This window comes from Impatiens glandulifera, chromosome 2 (genome assembly GCF_907164915.1).
Source record: "Impatiens glandulifera chromosome 2, dImpGla2.1, whole genome shotgun sequence".
NCBI lineage: Eukaryota > Viridiplantae > Streptophyta > Magnoliopsida > Ericales > Balsaminaceae > Impatiens > Impatiens glandulifera.
This window is the reverse complement of record NC_061863.1, coordinates 13,475,038-13,496,827: the sequence shown is the minus strand read 5'-3', so window position 1 is coordinate 13,496,827 and position 21,790 is coordinate 13,475,038. Positions and strand designations below refer to the sequence as shown.

The window sequence follows — 21,790 nt, the reverse complement described above, 5'->3', positions numbered from 1 at the left end:
TTAGACCACGTCTAAATGAGTTAGACCGCATCTAACTGCGCTTTCCATTAGACCACATCTAAAGGAGATAGACGACGTCCAAACAGATAGCCTTCTTTAGATCTGTACTTACACAACGCCAAATTATAACCTAACTTAGTTTTGTTCAAACCATATCATCAAAATTATGTTGTGCATATTCTTTTACGATAATTAATTATTTCTTTATTATTTAATTTTCTATTTTCTTTGTTTAATTTAACCCAACAATTTAGTAGAACAATCGAGTTAAGAACACAAATTCAACTTTAGATTACGAACTTAAGAATTATCTAGTGTATTTAAACAGAAATAAAGTACATAACGTAAGATAATAGATTTAAGATCCTTCCCTTTTAATTCTTAGAATTTCGTCTTGAAGAATTTATTCATCGGTTAAAAGGTTATGCATCTGACCTACAACTCGACCATCACCACCACCGCCTCTATCGTTTCTTCGACCACAGCCACCTCAATCAGATTGGCAGCTACCTCGACCGCCTTGAGCAAGTTTTATTTTTGATCGAGTTCCACGAGTGCTTGACCCCCTCTATTGCTACCTTCCCCCTTTTTAACAACATCGACAACTTCCTTAGCTGCCTTAGCAGTAGCATCCTCTTCAGCCTGGAAGTGTTGAGCAACAGCGTCAACAACTTCCATACGTTCAGCTTCTACAACCTTAAGGGATTTGCCTATCTCCATGAGTTGATGAGTGAGTGACACCAACACATATTTTGTTTCATTGTGATGTTCAATATTTCGAGACTCGGTTTTGACAGAAGTTTCATCGATATGAGTGAAAACGAATTGCTGCATTCTTTTAGCATGAGTGTGGAGAAGCTTAACATCTTGAGCAATTTCTAGTAGATCTTTATTTGTGCTCTTTTGGGCATTGGCTAAGGCAGTACACGCCTTGGAATTCACATCATTTGCCCTGGAGTTTGACACGTTTGCTTTGGAGTTTGAAGCGTTAGTCTTCTCAATGTTCTCCATTCTTGAACCAAAGACTGAACACTTTGTTGAATGGTGAACAAAGAGTCCAGAATAAATTTCTGGAAGTTCATGACTCTTGGAGATGCTTCCTTAGATGATGAATGGGTAGAAGAGACAAGATGTGATCCAACAGGAACAAAGCGGATATGATTAGCATAACAACTTACCTGCATTGAGTACTCTAGTTCCTTTTCTTTGGCAGGTGCGTGAGGAGCATTCAACCTTGCCCTGGAGTCCTCTTGATCTTCTTGGATTTCACCACATAACTCCAAAATGCAGCCTGATATATCTTCAGATCGAAGACGATGATCTGGGAAAGAGGTTGACTTGGATTGGATAGGAGATGGACGTTTTAATGTTGGAGGAGAGGGGAACCTTTCTTCGGGTATCTTCTATTTAGATGAAGAAGAAAACTTAGAAGCTCCGGTTTCAGGCGCCCCTTGACAACGGGCACGTTCCCCCTCAGCAGATGGGATCTGCTCTAGTTTAGACGGCTTCGAGAGTTCCCCCTCAGCGGATGACGTCAGTTCTAGTTCAGACGGCTTCGAAAGTTCCCTAATTGCATAAATAATTTTTTCTAATTGCATATATAATATTTTCTTTATTTGCATAAATAATTTTTTGGTTAATATAAAAATTAACTAAATGATAATAAATATTAAATACAAAATATATATATACATACACAAAATTATAAAATTATTTCAACAATTTCGAATGGTCTAGCAGTTAAAGTATTCACATTTCACTGGTGAAAAAGTGGTCAAAACCGAGAGTTAAAACTCTCGGTTTTGAGCATATAACTCTCGGTAAAGAGACCTTACCGAAGGTTTTAGTAACTCTCGCCATCCCTCGGTATTGACTCTCTCGGGATTTCCACAAAGAGAAAAACCGAGAGTTATATGAAAACTTTCGGATTTTTCTCTTTTGGAAAAACCGAGGGTTTTACAAAGAACCTTCGGTTTTTCTCTTTGTGGAAAAACCGAGGGTTTTACAAAGAACTTTCGGTTTTTCTCTTTGTGGAAAAACCGAGGGTTTTACAAAGATCTTTCGGTTTTTCTCTTTGTGGAAAAACCGAGGGTTTTACAAAGAACCTTCGGTTTTTCTCTTTGTGGAAAAACCGAGGGTTTTACAAAGAACTTTCGGTTTTTCTCTTTGTGGAAAAACCGAGGGTTTTACAAAGAACTTTCGGTTTTTCTCTTTGTGGAAAAACCGAGGGTTTTTCATATAACTCTCGGTTTTCTCTTCGGCTAAAAACCGAGAGTTTTCTAATATCTCTCGGTTTTTCCACAAAGAGAAAACCCGAGAGATTTCATATTTACTTTCGGTTTTTTCATGTAAATTTTTAAAAATGTGCGGATTATTTTGTTCGCAACCAAAACCTGTTCAGCCACCAAACCAATATATCAATGATAAAAGAAATTCAACATACATTAAACGATCACATTAATTGATCATGAACCTTACAAAATTCGACACCAAACTAATATTCCGAACAATCTGTTCTAAATCCAACCACTAATGAAAAAATGTTTTGAATCGAAACAACCTTAGCTTGTGGGGGGAGGAGGTGGTCCTTGCCTCATGTACAATTCTATTCTCTCCATTCTTGCGTTCATCTCTGACTTCTCCCTCTCCATTCTTTCCACAATTTCTTCATTTTCCGCTTTCATTTCATCCATTCTGCGCCTTCTTTCTTCATCCCTCTTCTCCAGTTCCTCCAGCTTGAGCTTCATCATTTGATTCTCTTCTAACAATCGCTCATTGTTTCGCTGTGAACTGTTTCCACTACGACGATCCTCACGAAAGTGTGTGGGCCGGACGCCTGATCCCATTCCGAAGACGACCCCGTGTTTTTGTTGTCCGAACACCCTCTCCGTCAATTCAAAATCAGATATTCCCGGTTCGTTACTAACAACCTCCTCCATCTCAGCCTGCACAATTCAAATAAAATATCATTTCTAAAATAAAAAAACTAGGCATATTCAATTCACTTACTATTTTCTCTTGCACGTGTTCGTCCGGGACGGGTGTTGGGTTTTCTTGTGTCGGTTTTGGTGTACGGGTCCTCTTGAATACTTCAATTACAGACGGTGGCCGTCCCATTTCAATCGCCTGTTGAATTAAATGATTTATATAATTAATAACAATCTTTATATTAATTTATTACAAATAATGTACTTACCAACTCGTCTTCAATTTGTGCAAACGGTGTACTTCCCGTTCGATGCGGGAATTTCAGGTTCTTCCGATTCTTCATATTTGTAGTACTGTGTCTCTGTATTTGAAATAACAAATGAAGTTAGATTAATTAATATCAACTTTTATTTGAATTATGAAACCGTACCTTAAACGTTTCTGTGAAGAAATGGTTGCGACACACAAACTCCCAATCATCTCGATCGTAGTCCGGTGGAGGATTAGCCAGTACCGCCGCCTCGTCTCCTTTGTGGACGCGGATATAATTCTTGTTCAAATCCGACTGCCATCTATCCCATATCTGATTGGCGTGTCCCAACCCCGTCGTTCGAAAAGACTCAATGTCACCATTAGTCGCTTCGAACGGATCCTGAAAAAAATAACATCCAGATGTGAAAAATAATTATTTAATGACGTAATGTATAATCAAGTAATAATTATTAACCTTGATAGCAGTCCACAGTGAATCCAATTGGTCTGCACTTAAAGCCTTCCACTTGAGAAGACGGTGTGAGACGGCTGCGGGGCTCCGGATAATCGACCCCACATGTCTAGACCACCGTGTCCTTCCCACGTCTGTACCGCCTGGCCTCCCATCCTTCTCTCTAAACGTTAGAGGGATCCTCGTCCCCGCTAGCCTCTTAGACAGCGCAATATTCTTGTTCTTCCCCCGTCTCTTGCGGGCAGAAGATTCTTCAAAATTATCAAAATCTTAATTAAATATGTCAATCAATTGAAACACTAACTAATTTGTAAACGAAATACCTGTCGATGATGGGTCGGGAGTGGTCCCGTGCTCCTCCTCGTCATCCTGCTCCTCGATAGGCTCCTCAAGACCCTCGTCTTCAGCCTCATCGCTAGGCAGATTATCAGCGAATGTGCTCTCTATAAACTCTGCGAGGTCATCATCGTCTTCAGTCTCGTATGTTCAGGGAGGCGCAGTAGCTATCGGGACCACAGGAATCGGTGGTTGGTCTCTCGAAGACGATCCTCGTTGCTTTAACGACTCGGATTGGGCAAGTAGGTTTTGGTAACTCTTATCCAATTTCTTGGGTGTCTTCCTCATACTCTTCCAAGTTGTTTTAGGAGCTTCAGACATTCTTAATTCACACCATTAATAAAAATGAGTGAATACTTGAAATAAAGTAGTAATAAAAATGAATATAAAGTTAAAAACATAATTAAATCTACCTAATTAATTAATCTGAACTATATGTTTGTAAACCGCGGTTTTATTTTTGTCACAATCTTCCAACCGGGTCGGGCTGACATATCAGGGGCGTAGAATACTTGTTTTGCTTGACTCGCCAATATATACGGGTCTTGACTTTGCGTTTTCAATATTCGGTTTACATTTACACTTACGAAGCCATATTTATCCACTTTCACTCCTAGTTCCCCCGAGTGTGTATCAAACCACTTACACTTGAATAAAACAACTCATTTGTGAGAATAGTATTGTAATTCGATTATATCCGTCAAAACTCTGTAGTATGACATAGTTTCAGATCCGTTGTATCCCTCAACAACCACCCCACTATTTTGAGTTGTCAAACCTTCGTCGTGTTTTTCTGTACAGAATTTGAATCCATTTACTTTACACCAAACATACATAGACGAGTACATACTTGGACCTTCTCCTAAGATCTTGAGGTCTCTTGATATGTCGTTACTTTCTGCTAAATGGGCGACCTATATATGTATCCGAAATGTAGTTGTTAATATGAATAAAAAGAGTTAGGATATATGGTTTGTAATTTACTCACTCGATGCTTGAAATATGCGGCAAACGTTTCTCCACTGGACTCGTTGTTATAATCTCTGCAAATAGATCGAATGTTAATTAGTAACACCCTTTAATGCTAATTAGTAACAACAACTTTGAAACTTACATGTAAAAAGGTTCTGCTTCGGGACAATTTTTCAAAATGTAAGAATGAGCTGTCACTCGATCTATATAATCCAAGTTGTATACTTTTCCGTTGGATAGGTCTTCCAATGATGCAAATATTGAAATCCCCGAGATTTCAGGTTGTGCATTTTCTTGATCTTGTTCTCCATATACCTGGCATATAAGCTAATACTTTCGTTAACAAGATAGCTCTCGCTTATAGAGGCTTCGGGGTGGTTATTATTCCGCAAATATCTTTTCATTGTACCCATGTAATGTTCAAAGGGATACATCCATCGATACTGAATAGGTCCTCCAAGCAAAGCCTCAAATGACAAGTGAACCGGGAGATGCATCATGATGTCGAAGATTGACGGCGGAAAAATCATTTCAAATTTGCAAAGTGTCAATGTAATATCCATGTACAATTGTTTCAGGTCCTCTTGAATCAAATCTTTGAAGCACAACAACCGAAAGAAACGAGACAAATTTACTAACGCATCATACACATACTCTGGAAGCAATCCACGAGTTGCTAAAGGAATTAGATATTCCAACAAAATGTGACAATCATGACTCTTTAATCCCGAAAGTTTTTTCTCTTCCAAATTTACACAACCCCCGATATTTGAGCAAAACCCATCAAGCAACTTGAGATCTTTCAAGAAGTTACAAAGACGTATTTTATTTTCGGATGTCAAAGTGAAAGGCGCTTCTGGATAATGAACAACTCCTTCATCATTTATAGGATGTAACCATGATTTTATGCCTAAGAGTTCTAAGTCTTTACGAGCTTTAGGACCATCCTTAGTCTTCTCTTTCACATTCATTATTGTTCCCAACACGCTATCACAGATATTTTTCTCAATATGCATCACATCCAAATTATGTCTCAATAATAGCGATTTCCAATAAGGTAGACGGAAGAAAATGCTAAGTTTGTTCCAATTGTCGCCCCGCGTTTCATGATATATCTTGGTTCTCTTGCTCATATCCGCACTAAGAATAATGTCTTCTAGGTCTCGTGCTTGCTCATAACTTTCTTGGCCCGTTAACAATCTAGGGGGATCCCTATAATCAGTTCGACCATCAAACGACTCTTTATCCCTTCTGTATTTGTGCTTAGGTGGAAGGAAACGTCTGTGACCCAAGTAACATTGTTTGGAACCATGGACCAATCGAAGGGATACCGTGTCGTTGTTACAACAAGGACAAGCAAATTTACCTTTCGTACTCCAGCCTGATAAATTCGCGTATGCGGGAAAGTCGTTAATGGTCCACAACAACGCCGCTCGCATGTTAAAGTATTGCGAGGTGTGTGCATCAAACATTTTCACACCTGTTTGCCACAGTTCATGCAACTCATCGATCAATGGCTGCAGAAATATGTCAATTGCATCTCCCGGACTCTTTGGACCCGGAATTAACATAGATAAAATGAAATTGCTAGAATCCATGCAAGTCGTGGGTGACACATTATAAGGGACGAGAATTACCGGCCAAACACTGTATGATTTTTTCCCATTTGCAAATGGTTGAAATCCATCGCTTGATAAACCAAGTCTTACGTTTCGGGATTCTGAAGCAAAATCTGTATAATTTTCATCAAACGTCTTCCAAGTTAAGGAATCAGCGGGGTGTCTCAACGTATCACTGTCAACTCTTCCTTCTTTATGTCATCTCATCATTGGAGCCGTTTTTGAGGACATGTATAGTCTTTGCAGTCTTGGTATTAAAGGGAAATATCTCAACACCTTTTTTGGAATGAATTTCCCGTTTTGCATCTCCCGAACCGTCCCACTTGTTTGGTCGACTTTCCATCTTGAAAGACCGCAAACTCTGCAAGAATCTTCATTTATGTCGTCCTTCCAAAATAGCATACAGTTGTTCTTACATGCGTCTATCTTGTCATATTTTAGCCCGATATCAGTAATGAATTTTTAACTTTCATAGTATGAGTTTGGCAATTGAGCGTCAATCGGTAATATGTAGTCTTTAAGCAGACGCAGCAACATATCGAACGAAGAATTCGTCCATTGACATACATTTTTTATGTGAAGTAGTTTCAGTAGTGCCGATGATTTCGTTATTCGAGCACCTTCATACAATGGTCGTTTGCAATCATCAAGCAATTTATAAAATCTATGCGCATCTTCGACTGGTTCATCGTTATCCGGGACGTCATTAACGTTGGGGAACATATCGTTTATAAATTCGTGCATATAACGTTCTTCGTTGACCTCTTCATTAACTGTATTATTCATCTCCGGTCTCCCATCGTTGAATTCCGGCACGGCATCCTCCGACTGATCATCGTCATCATCATCATCATCGAAGTCATCGGCATCTTCATCGACATCGTCATTCACCACTTGAGTAGTACGTTTTTTTTCTCCATGAAAATACCAATACTGATAATGCACATTTATTCCATAAACAATGAGGTGAGTCTTCACTTCGTCTATTTCCATAAACGGCGTGTTCAAGCATTTCACGCAGGGACATTTCACGGTTTGTCGGGATGTACTCCTAACAGCATACTCGAGGAATTTGTCAACGCCTTCCTCGTAATCTGGATGATCTCGACGTAAGGTCATCCAGCTTTTATCGGGTACTTCCATATTTCTAATAAAATGGAAAACAACCCGCATTATTATTTACTTAAATTTGTCTAAATTAATTAGGCTTACATAATGCTAACATAATTTCTATCTAATGTCTCATTATTCAACCAAAATTCAACATACATATAATCTAGAATTATATCATTCATACACCTTTCGAAGCAATCAATTATAATCCAACATAATTTTATTCATACATAATTCATTGCATTTAACAATTCTAACCTACAATCAATTATAATTCAAACCCAATCTAATCCAAGATAATCTAACAAACTTAATACCTAATCTAACATAAATCAAATCAAACAAAAATATCACTTAAATCTAACATGAAAAGCTAACATAATCAAACATAAATCAGACATGATACCTAATCTAACATAAATCTAATCGAACATAAATCTAACATGAAGAACTAACCTTGCACAAAAAGAGCAACGAAGAAGAGCAGCGGATGTAGATTGACGGGCGGGCAGGGGGCGGCTGAAATTCGTAATCCAAACCTAACAATAATAAATTACACCCAAATCACAATCAACCCTAAACCCTAAACCAAAACCTAAATGAAACAACATATAACACTAATCAAACCAATCACAATCAAAACAAAATCAAACCAAACCTAAATGAAACAACATATAACACAAATCAAACCAATCACAATCAAAACAAAATCAAACCAAAACCTAAATGAAACAACATATAACACAAATCAAACCAATCACAATTAAAACAAAATCAAACCAAAACCTAAATGAAACAACATCTAACACAAATCAAAACAATCACAACCTAAATCAAAATCAAACCCAAATCATACCAACCACAATCAAACCTAAATCAAAATTAAACCCAAATCATACCAACCACAATCAAACCTAAATCAAAATTAAACCCAAATTATACCAACCACAATCAAAACTAAATCAAAATTAAACCCAATTCATACCAACCACAATCAAACCTAAATCAAAATTAAACCCAAATCATACTAACAATAACCTAATCTTAAACTTATAACCTAATTTAACAATAATATATACATAATCTAACCAAAATCTAACCTAATTGCAAAAATCTAACAATAATCTAACCTAATTTCAAAAATCTAACAATAATCTAACCTAATCTGAAAAATCTAACAAGAATCTAAAATTAATCTAACCTAATTGCAACAATCTAACAATAATCTAACCTAATTGCAAAATAAATAATAAACTAACCTTGCAGGGCGGCGGCGGCGGCAGAGATTCTTCACGTTTCGGCGGCGGCAGCGGGCGATTCTTCAAAAGAATCGGTGGTCTTCGGCAGGGCGGCGGCGCAAGGTCTTCGGCAGGGCGGCGGCGCAAGGTCTTCGGCAGGAGTACGCGCGGCGACTTGTTCGTCGGGGAGAGACTTGAGTGCGGAGGAGATGAGAGGAGAAGAGGGAAATGAAATCGGGAAAAGAAGAGAAAGAGGCGCCCGTATTTTATTTTATGATGTAATTTCCGAGAGTTTTATATAAAACTCTCGGTTTTACCCTTATTGAAACCCGAGAGTTGTATATATAACTCTCGGTTTTACCCTTATTAAAACCCGAGAGTTGTATATACAACTCTCGATTTTGACCCTTATTAAAACCCGAGAGTTTTATATACAACTCTCGGTTTTGACTTAAAACCCGAGAGTTTTATATACAACTCTCGGTTTTGACTTAAAACCCGAGAGTTTTATATACAACTCTCGGTTTTCACCCTTATTAAAAACCAAGAGATTTATATACAACTCTCGGTTTAGAGGGGTATTTCCGAAGGTTAAATATATAACTTTCGGGATTATCACTTCCAAATTTGTTAAATTCTTTTGTTTCTCACCTACTAATGACCTTTAACAACATTGATTAAACACATTTGTTATCCTTACAATATTGCACAATCCATATGATCAAACATTACACATATTCTTTACATAATCATACATAAACATTCAAATACACTTCTCTATATTAATAAAACACAATCATAAACATTTCAACATAAAACACAATATAAATTTTTAAAATATAACTCACACTTGATTATATTAGTTAGAAGTCTATATTGGAAAGAAAAAATACTCTAATTTAAAAAATTGAAAATATAAAAACCGAAAGTTATATAATTAACCTTCGCAAATACACATAAAAAACGAAAGTTGTATATATAACTTTCGGTCTTGAGAAGTATAAAACCCGAAAGTTTTATATAGAACTTTCGGTTTAGATGGATATTTCCGAAGGTTAAATATTTAACTTTCGGTTTTATCACTTCCAAATTTGTTAAATTCTTTTGTTTCTCACCTTCTAATGACCTTAAACAACATCGATTTAACACATTTGTTATCCTTACAATATTGCACAATCCATATGATCAAACATTAAACACATTCTTAACATAATCAAACATAAACATTCAAACATAAATACTTCTCTATAATAATCAAACACAATCATAAACATTTCAACATAAAACACAATATTCATTTTTAAAATATAACTCACACTTGATTATATTAGTTAGGAGTTAAGATTAGTGGCTTAAAAACAAAATAATTTAACAAATTAGGAATTGTCAAAACCGAAAGTTATAACATTAACTTTCGTTTTTTATGTGTATTTGCGAAGGATTTACATATAACTCTCGGTCCTGACCATAGTTAAAACCGAAGGTTTATTTGAAAACCTTCGGTTTTTACCCTTCCCCATACTTAGAAAAAAATCCTATTTTTTTAATGTAAGGTCAAAACCGAAGGTTTTCAAATAAACCTTCGGTTTTTACCCTTCCCCATACTTAGAAAAAAATCCGATTTTTTTAATGTAAGGTCAAAACCGAAGGTTTATTTGAAAACCTTCGGTTTTTACCCTTCCCCATACTTAGAAAAAAATCCTATTTTTTTAATGTAAGGTCAAAACCGAAGGTTTTCAAATAAACCTTCGGTTTTTACCCTTCCCCATACTTAGAAAAAAATCCGATTTTTTTAATGTAAGGTCAAAACCGAAGGTTTATTTGAAAACCTTCGGTTTTTACCCTTCCCCATACTTAGAAAAAAATCTTATTTTTTTAATGTGAGGACAAAACCGAAGGTTTATTTGAAAACCTTCGGTTTTTACCCTTCCCCATACTTAGAAAAAAATCCTATTTTTTTAATGTAAGGTCAAAACCGAAGGTTTTCAAATAAACCTTCGGATTTTACCCTTCCCCATACTTAGAAAAAAATCCTATTTTTTTAATGTAAGGTCAAAACCGAAGGTTTATTTGAAAACCTTCGGTTTTTACCCTTCCCCATACTTAGAAAAAAATCCTATTTTTTTAATGTAAGGTCAAAACCGAAGGTTTTCAAATAAACCTTCGGTTTTTACCCTTCCCCATACTTAGAAAAAAATCCGATTTTTTTAATGTAAGGTCAAAACCGAAGGTTTATTTGAAAACCTTCGGTTTTTACCCTTCCCCATACTTAGAAAAAAATCTTATTTTTTTAATGTGAGGACAAAACCGAAGGTTTATTTGAAAACCTTCGGTTTTTACCCTTCCCCATACTTAGAAAAAAATCCTATTTTTTTAATGTAAGGTCAAAACCGAAGGTTTTCAAATAAACCTTCGGATTTTACCCTTCCCCATACTTAGAAAAAAATCCTATTTTTTTTAATGTAAGGTCAAAACCGAAGGTTTTCAAATAAACCTTCGGATTTTACCCTTCCCCATACTTAGAAAAAAATCCTATTTTTTTAATGTAAGGTCAAAACCGAAGGTTTATTTGAAAACCTTCGGTTTTTACCCTTCCCCATACTTAGAAAAAAATCCGATTTTTTTAATGTAAGGTCAAAACCGTAGGTTTATTTGAAAACCTTCGGTTTTACCCTTCCCCATACTTAGAAAAAAATCTTATTTTTTTAATGTGAGGACAAAACCGAAGGTTTATTTGAAAACCTTCGGTTTTTACCCTTCCCCATACTTAGAAAAAAATCCTATTTTTTTAATGTAAGGTCAAAACCGAAGGTTTATTTGAAAACCTTCGGTTTTTACCTCAATATTTTAAAAAAAATTCGTCAAAACCGAAGGTTTCAAAATAAACCCTCGGTTTTGCGATGCGGTTTTTTTTTAAAAAAGGGTGAAAAGTCAACAAAACATAATTATTTAAAACATATTAATTAAACCAAACCAAAATAACATAATAACAATAATTCATAAATATTAAAACATAACGCATAAAATTAAATATTAATTGTCATAAACCCATAATAAATCCATAATAAATCTACAAATTAATTATTAGATGGGGTGGAAGGAGCGGGTGGTTGATTCAGTCGACTCCTCAACAAGACAAGTTCCTGTTCGAGATTCTCTAATCTCCGAGACATTTCGGCCCGGTCCGCTTTGATTTCACTGAGCAAACGACCTCTTTCGGCATCCCTTAGTCGGATTTGTTCCATTTCAAGCGTCATCTTTCTGACCTCTTCCTCACGTGCCGCAATTTCTTATTTTTGTTATTAGATTCTGGTAACACGGATGCAGTTTCTCCGGTGTACGCCGAAGTCTCTTCCATGTCGAATCATCACCCATGTCCTAAATGCATTTCAGATCATATATGTATATATATATATATATATTCATCAAACAAAATAACGTAAACTAACAAAAATCTAGATCTATAATATATATATATATATATACAAACTTAAGAAAAATCTAAATCTTACAATAAACAAAACAAAAAAACCAAATCAAACAAATTACCTGAAGAGAGGAGAAGAACCCGCGGCTTGGAGGAGGCAGGCGGCGGCGGAGGCGAAAGAGAGAGAAAGGAGAGAAGCGGAATGAAAAAGAGAAGGGTTAGGGTTTGTATTTATAGAGGTTGAGGCCGAAGGTTTTCATAAAACTTTCGGTTTTGATATTAGTCAAAACCGAGGGTTTTTTAAAAAACCTTCGGAAAAACCAATTTCAAAAATTTGAATTTTTTTTTAATGAGCAAAACCGAAGGTTCTTTGTAAAACTTTCGGAATTAAAAAACCAAGGGATTTCAAAACCGAGGGTTTTCACAAAAACCTTCGCAAATAACCCACATCCAACACTTAGAATTTTTTTGGGTTTTTTGGGAAGGTAAAAACCGAAAGTTCTTTGTAGAACTTTCGGTAATAATGAATAAACCCGAAGGTTTTACACCCTCTCGGAATCTATTTTTAATAGCGAAGGATTTGTTCCTCTCGGGAGTATTTAGGAGAGGTTTACAAAACCTTCGGGAAAAACCGTCGGTAAAGACCCTTTTTTTACTAGTGTTTCATTCTTAAGACTAGGGTTCGAATCCCCAAACATGAAAATTTATTGACTATAATATATGGTGACACAACTTTTAAACAAATGATACTCTGAAAGTCTGAGGTCGGAATTAGTGGTTAGTTTGGCTTTCATTTGAAAGTGTGAGGTCACGAGATGTAAGTCGGGTGGTGGGTGGTTTGTTGAGTGTGAGGTCGGAAATTATTGGTTGAGTTGGAGAGCATTTAAAAGTGTGAGGTCACGAGATGGAGATCGTGTGGTGGGTGATTTGTCAAGTGTGAGGTTGAAATAGTGGTTGATTTGGCGAGCATTTGAAAGTGTGAGGTTACGAGATTGAGGTCGGGTGGTGGGTGGTTTGTCGAGTGTGATGTCAGAATTAGTGGTTGGTTTGACGATCATTTGAAAGTGTGAGGTCACGAGATGAATGTTAGGTGGGTGATGGGTGGTTTGTCGAGTGTGAGGTTGGAATTAAAAGATTGGTGGTTGAGTTTGACGAAAGATAAAAAAATGTGTTATCAATTAAGGTCAACTAAGATTAGTGGGTGGTTCCCCAAAAGCATATGAAAAAGTGTGAGTCACAAGATGATGGTCAATTAATGAGTTAAGTGGGCTGCCCAGAGATAAAATATATGTTAATAAGTTTAAGATTAAACTTAATTTTTACAGACTAAAACCAATTTTAATTAGATATGAATAATATTAATTTTATTTAAAATATTTATAGATAAATAATATTTTAAATATATTTTTATTCGTACAAATGCATGGTATTCATGCTAGTTTTGATAAAAATACTTAAGAGATATTAAACATTAATGATAATTAAAAAAATAAAAATAAATAAACATGTAATATTTTAGTTTTTGTTAATTATGAAGAATTAACCTGAAACCTAACTGTTATTACCTTTCTTTCATTGAAAATAAATAATATTTTAATGTTTTTTTTAATATTTTAGTTAATTAATCAAGTTATAAATTAGATTAAAAAATCTAAAAATTAATTTATTATGATTATATTTTTTTAAACACATCAATGCATATGTATTTATAAACTTTAATATTATATAGTTTTGTAGGTGCTTTCCAAACTAATTTATGTTTCAAGTTTATCTTACATAGTTTTGTAGGTGCTTTCCAAATTAATTTATGTTTCAAGTTTATCTTTTCAAACTAATTTATTATAACTTATTTTACTATTAAACTCACATTTTATTTGTTTTAATTTATATTTTTATTAATTTTTATTTTATTATTAAATATATTCTAAATTTATTTTTAATATTTTTAATTATATATTTAAATTATTATTTTTATTTAATATATTATAATATAATATAATAAATATTATCATTACTTAATATTTTTATAAATATTTATTTATATATAATTAATTTAAAATATTTTAATAATTATAATATAATAAATATTATAACTTAATAATTTAATAAAAATTCACTTAACACATAATTAATTTAAAATATTTTAATAATTATAATATAATAACTTTATAATAAATAAATAAAATATTATAATTATTATTTTTATGAGGAGTCATAGAGAGAGGAGGGAATTTGGTGAAAGAATAATTTCACATCTTGATAAATGTAAAAGTGGGAGGAAAGAGAGAAAATAGAGAAATTATTTGATTTTTTCAGCGAGTTATTCCCTCACCAAATTCTCTCACCAAATTCCTTTATTTAATCATTTCTCTATTTTTATTTTGTATGGATATGTTATCAATTTTAATTCAGTTGGTTTTGACACGTTTATTTTTAATTTTTTTTCACAAAAATTATCATTAATTTAATAAAATATTTAAAATTTAAAATTATATATTTAAAATTTTATAAATATTAAAATATAAGAGATATAAATCAAATATAAAAATAATAATTTTAGGGTTCTTATTAGTTGGGCCCATAAACCGTCTAAACCGCTCCTAGTTCTCTCAACCCTATATAAACTGGTGCAAACGGAAGGATTTCAATAACACTATCTAGGGTTTTATGTACACCATCTGTAACCATTTGCATTATCCACATCGCCAAGCGTCTAAAATTTTCTTTCCGTCTCGAAGGAATTTCAAATGATGATCACTTTCAAGTTGAGTACTCATAATCCTTTACAAAGATTTTATGTGGGTATTGTGATTTTCTTCTTGAATAGGAAGATCTGATGCTTTCTTTCTCTTGTAGTGTTTGTTACTCATTTCTTTTCTTCATCTGTTCTTATATAGTGTTTGTTATTGTCTGTTGTTGTTCAATTTAATTTCTATGCCAGTGATGACTAAGATTTAATTTGACAGAGCTTCAAATATTACTTGTTGTTATGTTGAAATGTTCTTGAACTAGGACGGTCTGAGGCTTTCTGTTTGTATTTTCTTATTGTTTTTAGGATGATGATACAGAAAAATTCACAGTTATCCCTGTCTGATATACAAAGTGATGAATTCTATGTGATCTGACTTATCTTTTTTAGTTTCTCTTCCAATTTTCCAAACTTTCAATACCTTTAATTGGCTGTTGAATCCAGTTCTTGTGTTCCTATGATGACTAAGTTGAGATTAACTGAGCTGTAAAACATTATTTGCAGCAAATGTTGATAAATTTGAACTAGGACGGTCTGAGGTTGATTTTTTATCTATAATTTCTTTTGATGAATGGTTATATTACCCTTATGAACTTGTTTTGAATGAAATGAAATTAATTTAGTTTGTTGAGGATGATGAGACATAATAATTCACAGTTATCCCTGTCTGAGCAAGTATTTGCTGAATCCAATGTGATCTGACTCTCTATGTTTCACATTTTATTTCATTTCCTGTAATAATTTGTTATTTGTAAAGTATAGTTTTTGTTGCAGAAGATTTTGTAGCTATGATTTTGATCCTGAACTATAAGTGTTAATATGATTATTTGCAAATTGTTTGGTTTGGCTATTACTGGATTGCTATTTGCTCTTTGAAGACAAGATTATGTAAAGTTTCAATCTTGTTTTCATTAATCCATTATTTTAAATTCATTGTTATGATCATTCATCCCTGTTTCATTGTATTCTTTAACTGAAATCTTGATTTGTTTTCATTTTTCTTCATGACCAATATAAAACCAGTAATTACTAAGGTTTAATTTTAAATAGCTCAAAAGATTCATTTTTTCCTCTGTTTTGTTTTGTTCTGTTATTTTTACATTTTGAGGATGATGATATACAGAATTTCACAGTTATCCCTGTCTGATACATAAAGTGATGAATTCAATGTGATCTGACAAATGTTTTTTTTTTCTTCTTTATTTCTATATTTTCAAATTGCTTCAAAAGTGTTAATGAATTGGAGGATGTTAATGTAATTCTTGTGTTCCAATGATGACTAAGTTGAGATTAACTGAGCTGTAAAATATTTGCAGCAAATGTTGATAAATTTGAACTAGGACGGTCTGAGGAGTACTTTTCTTAAAACTTTTTCTTTTGGTGGATGTCAATTGACCCAAAAAATTACTGTCAAATGGAATTGTTTTATTTTTTTAATTAGTTTAGAGATTTATTATAGTATAATATTAAAATTATTAAATATATATTGGGTTGGTTAGTTGTCATTTAATTGTGATTATAGGTTTGGCTAAAATATTTAAAAACATATTTCAAAATTTTATATTTTAATGTTCTCCAAGGTGGTGGTCTTTAAACACAAATGTCTCATTATTTAATTTTCTTATTATTTTTATTTTTGTACCTTTTTATTGAAATTTTCAAACTTAATAAATTTTGTTCTAATTTTCCCTTCTAAAGTTTTACAATATATATATGTAACTATTTTATGTTAAAAAAAAATTTAGTCTTCTTTGTGTTAATATAGAATAATTTAAAAGGAAAATAAATAAACAGATAAATTAAATTTTTTATTTTGTATCTTTTTCAAACTTAAAATTAAATATATGTTTAAAAAAATTTTGATTTGTTTTTTTAGCAAAGTGTGCTTATTTTGAACTATAAATGAATGGCAAATTTCAAATATATAAGGAGGTTGATTTTTGGGTTTTATTTGGGTTTTTCTTAAAAATTCTTGTTTAATAAAAATTAGGAAAGAATTGATTTTTAAAATTTTAAGATAAATATACCCTTTTGTTGAGAGGATAGTAGGGGTGTAAACGAGCCGAGACTAACCTGAACTTGAGTTCGGCTCGACTCGTTTTTTATTGGTTCGAGTTCAAGCTCGATCGAGCTATCGATCTTTTAATATTAAGTTCGAACTCGGCTTGATCATATAACCATAGGTTCGATAGCTCGAATTTAAATATAAATATATATTAATTTCTTATAAAAAAAAATAAATCAATATATTTTTTTTCTTATAATTATTATATAATATATATTTTTTAATTTATAATACTATTCTTAATATAACAAAATATTGAAAATCTCACTTTTTACTTATCAATAATTTTGGTATTGGTATCATAAGCAATAAGCCTATAAATAGTTTTATGGATGTTTCAAATTTTGATTGAAAAAATAAATTATTTGATTAGGCTCGAAAAAGCTCGATGAGCCATCAAACAAGTCTTATCTAAGCTCGAATTCGGCTCGAATCTTAAACGAGCTCGGCTCGATTTCGATTTTGACCGAACTCGAATCGATATTTGACCGAACGGCTCACGAGCGACTTTGCTCGTTTACACCCCTAGAGAATAGGTTGAATGTGAGAGAATTGAGGTAGTTTTGGTATTTAAATAGATAAAATTGATTATTAGATTGTTAATAAGATGAGTTTGGGGGATAAAAACCGGGTTTTGTCTCAATAACCAAATATCAAACAAGCTTTAAGTTATTTTATTTGTATCCCAACCGAAAGAAGAGCGATGAATACAATCAAATGATGAAAAGGACCTCGATTTTAAAAAAAACTTGATCGATGAGTTGAAAATATCTAGTACGCCCTTTAAAAGTTGATTTTAAAAATGTGAGAGAAATTAATTTAAGGTTTGAAAATTTTTAGTTTATAAAACGGTGTTTTTATAAACAATTTCATAACATACCATCTCGTCAAATCAGAAAGAGTTTGAGAGTTTTTTAATGGAATAATATCATAGACTTATTTTATAATTTTCAATATTAATTAACCTCACGACTTCATAGTCTTTACATAATTTTAAAAATTAGGAAATTAAGAGAGTGAGTTCAGCGTTGGTTATGTGTGGAAATGATTTTTTTAGACGCTATGTCTCACAACGTCCTAAAGTCTCCACTATTTAATTTTGGTTGTTTGTTAAATTCCTTACGCCACAATTCTTTTGTTCTATTTTTTCAATTTGTTTCATATATGTTAAATGAAATGGATGTTCATTTAATTCTTGTGTTCCAATGATGACTAAAAGTTGAGATTAACTGAGCTGTAAAATATTTGCAGCAAATGTTGATAAATTTGAACTAGGACGGTCTGAGGATCATTTTTCTTTAAACTTTTTTTATCTATGATACCAATTGCCATAAACTCTGGCATTTTATTTATGGTGATCGTGAGAATGAAATTGTTTGAATATTTGATAATTACGAAGTGGCTTAAATTAAGTGTCCACCTAAATTAATGTCATTTGGTAGTTAGAAGACATGTTTTGCATTAGTGTTTTTAAATTTTGAATTATTTTGTATTAATTTAGAGATTTATTATAGTTTAATATCAAAATTATTAAACATATATTGGTTTGGTTAAGTGTGATTCTAGTTTTTGTTGAAATATTAGAAAACATGTTTTAAAATTTTATATTTTGATGTTCTCCAGTGTTTTCGTGTAATACTAATGACTTGTTATTTTATTTTTCTTCTTATTTTTTTTTTACCTTTTTATTGAAAGTTTCAATCTTAATAAATTTTGTTTTATATTTCTTTTAAATTATTCTACTATGAAAAGTTAATGTATGAAAAGTTAATGTAGAATAATTTAAAAGAAATATAAATTAAAATTTTTATATTTTATGTTTTAAAGAAATTTATATGTTAAATAAATATTTTTATTTAAAAGCCTTATTAGCAAAGTTGTGTCTCGGAAAGTAATCTGATTGAGATCGAGGGTGTAGTGTTTGTCCAAATTGGATCCAATCAAATGATGAGGGAATTGAAAATGCTAAAAGTAATAAGATGCTATAATCAAAAAATTCTGAATTTCTATTGGTAAAAAATGTCACATATATTGTTGATGGGCCAAGTAGAGAGTCATTTCACCTTGCCAAAAATTAATAATTTTCTCTAACATGTCAAATGGATAATTTTTCATCATTAACTTTTCTCATATGACTAGGCTTAGATTTTACTTAGATTCCCATTGTAAAACCCCTTATTAATGACTTAGGCATGGACTATTAAGTTTTTATCATCAAGTCCTTGGGCTTCCCACATGTTTTTCTCATTATCCATGCGCCTATGCTATCCATATTTTCCCATTTTTGAGCAAGAACATGGTCTTCAAAGTTTCTTGTTTAAGGTAGTTCTCTTTTTTGGATAATAATCATAATCTCCATAAAGGGCTTTTATATCCACTGTTTTGTCTATTTTTGAGCAAGAACTTTCAATGATTTTTGTTCTTGACATTTTGATTTAGATTTTTGCATAATAACTTGTAAATATTTTATAAATGCTAAACTTACCCTAAATGGGTCTTAAATTTCTTTGGATGTTCTGTCATCTTTTTTAAATCGGATTGAATTTTGGGCCCAAGAAATTTTTGTAAATATCCTAATAAGACTAAAATTCTTAATTCTTCTTTGTCATTTTGTGTAAATCAGGTTTAATTATTGATTTATTGTTTGCACTCATTACATTTATATTACATATACATGCATGTGAGAGCAAAAATATTTGGGTTTAGGGATAAACAAGATAACCCTAAAAAGTGTATGCCTTGTGTTGTTTATTTTATTTTCGTTTTACTTTATGTTTTATTTTATTTTTTTTTGTAAATAATATTTAATTCCATGAATATGTGGTTTGAGGAGTTGTTTGTTACCATTTAGTTAGAAACAAGGTTTATTGGGGCCTTTAGCGATGCACATCCAAGCGACACTTATTGACTTTTCCATTTCTTCAATAATGATTATGGATCTCGCTTACACTTCTTTTGCTTTCTAGTAGTGAGCAACATGGAGTTTTTCGATCTAGTTTTTCAAATAATGATTGTCTTTAAAAGTGTTCAATATTTGGTCTGAAATGAATATTTGACCGAATTCAAATATGGTTTTTGAATTTTATTTTTAACTTTCGAATTCTTTAAACATAATTCCTCACCTTACTCATATATATTTTTTAAATTGAATTTTAATTTCTAGTCATATATATTTTTTAACTCTAATTTTATTTATATTAAAATTAGGTTTAGAGAATATATATGACTGATGAATTAAAATTCGGTTTAGAAAATATATAAGTGGATGATTGATGAATTAGGTTTAGAGAATGGGAGATGAATTATTATATACTATAAATTATATAATAAATAATTATTATATATAATAAAATATTATATATTATATTCTATTAAACCCAAATTATATAGGTGACCAATAACCCTCAAACTATCAAAAGGGTCACCAAAGACCTTTCTGTCAATTTTTCTGTTACAACATATCGACCTTTAATTAAAACCCTCATTTTCAACCCTCATTTTCTCCCTCTCTCTTTCTCTTTATTTTTCTCTTTCTCTCTACAAATTTACAGAAGAAAAATATAGAGTCATCTCTCTCATTGCTCAAGTTCTCAGTCTCATATTTCGTTAAAGATCCCGCAGAAGTCTTAATATCTATCTTCTTTCGATCGAGTACTAATCTACCTTCAAATCAATCGTCGCTCCAATACAAAATTACCTCAAAAGTCATCCTCAATAAAATACGAATCTATCTCCATTGTCATTGTTGCTCTATGACATTGCTAAAACGTCTTGGGCAAGACTAAAAAATATTTACTTTACAACATCTCTTGCAAGCTAACTTGATAAGAAGTTGATTGTATTGCTGTAAGATGAAGAAATCTTATGGGAATACTTTGTTCCTTTGACCAATTTGCAAATGCGGTGTTGGAAGGTGCTTGTGAGAGTTATAGTTGGTGATATTTATTGTGGCATTCTTCTAGGTTTATATATTATTCGAGGGGAGAATGTGGTTTTAATTGGCGAAATGAATTTGGAAAGGAAGAACTTCCTCCTCACATGACCTCTGTTTTAGTTGCAAAAATAACAAGGCGCAAAAGGTGGAAAGGGAAGCTTTAGATCTGAAAGGTACAATGAGAAGGAGAATGGAATTCCTTGACATGGATTAATTGATGATTATTGTGATTGTGTATTTATGAATCCAACCATTTTGGTCGAGTCTTTTAGACCAAACCACAAAACATACCTACTTAATATCTTAGGTAGTGTTGTTTCTTTTCTATAGATTTGCATCATCCTTTTTAAGAGAAGCCTTAGTTGAGAAAGAATGATCGGCTAAAAATGAGTCAAGATTGAATATATTGATAGTTTTGGGGAAAAGTAATTTAAGGATTAAAAATCACTCATCAAAATAGTTGGATTGCCAAAAGTAAACTATTATAATAGTTGGAAGAATTTTAGTTAGAACCGTTATGTTTAACGAAAAAATTGACAGAAGGGTCACTAGTGACCCGTTCTGAAAATTTGAGGGGCGATTTGTTTTCAAAAATAGTTTAAGGGCTAAAAGTAAGCGATCGAAGTAATTTGAGGGCCATCTAAGTAATTTGCCCTATTAGCACGATCGAATTTTCCTTTTATCA

The 21,790-nt window shown here is 32.5% G+C and overlaps 5 non-coding genes and 4 pseudogenes across 5 annotated transcripts; all 9 read left to right on the top strand.

Annotated features, from left to right (window-relative positions):
- The first annotated feature begins 1,041 nt into the window (after window positions 1-1,041).
- Window positions 1,042-21,364, top strand: LOC124924374 (annotated as a pseudogene).
- Window positions 15,112-15,197, top strand: LOC124928273. Its single transcript, XR_007098491.1, has one exon. It is a non-coding gene; the product is annotated as a small nucleolar RNA snoR64a (small nucleolar RNA).
- Window positions 15,294-15,382, top strand: LOC124928286 (annotated as a pseudogene).
- LOC124928257 lies at window positions 15,407-15,489 on the top strand. The gene has a single exon (XR_007098477.1). It is a non-coding gene; the product is annotated as a small nucleolar RNA R38 (small nucleolar RNA).
- Window positions 15,560-15,647, top strand: LOC124928291 (annotated as a pseudogene).
- On the top strand, window positions 15,732-15,815 carry LOC124928248. Its single transcript, XR_007098469.1, has one exon. It is a non-coding gene; the product is annotated as a small nucleolar RNA R38 (small nucleolar RNA).
- Window positions 16,205-16,291, top strand: LOC124928358. Its single transcript, XR_007098557.1, has one exon. It is a non-coding gene; the product is annotated as a small nucleolar RNA R38 (small nucleolar RNA).
- On the top strand, window positions 16,375-16,459 carry LOC124928289. Its single transcript, XR_007098502.1, has one exon. It is a non-coding gene; the product is annotated as a small nucleolar RNA snoR20a (small nucleolar RNA).
- Window positions 18,373-18,459, top strand: LOC124928293 (annotated as a pseudogene).
- Window positions 21,365-21,790: the final 426 nt, after the last annotated feature.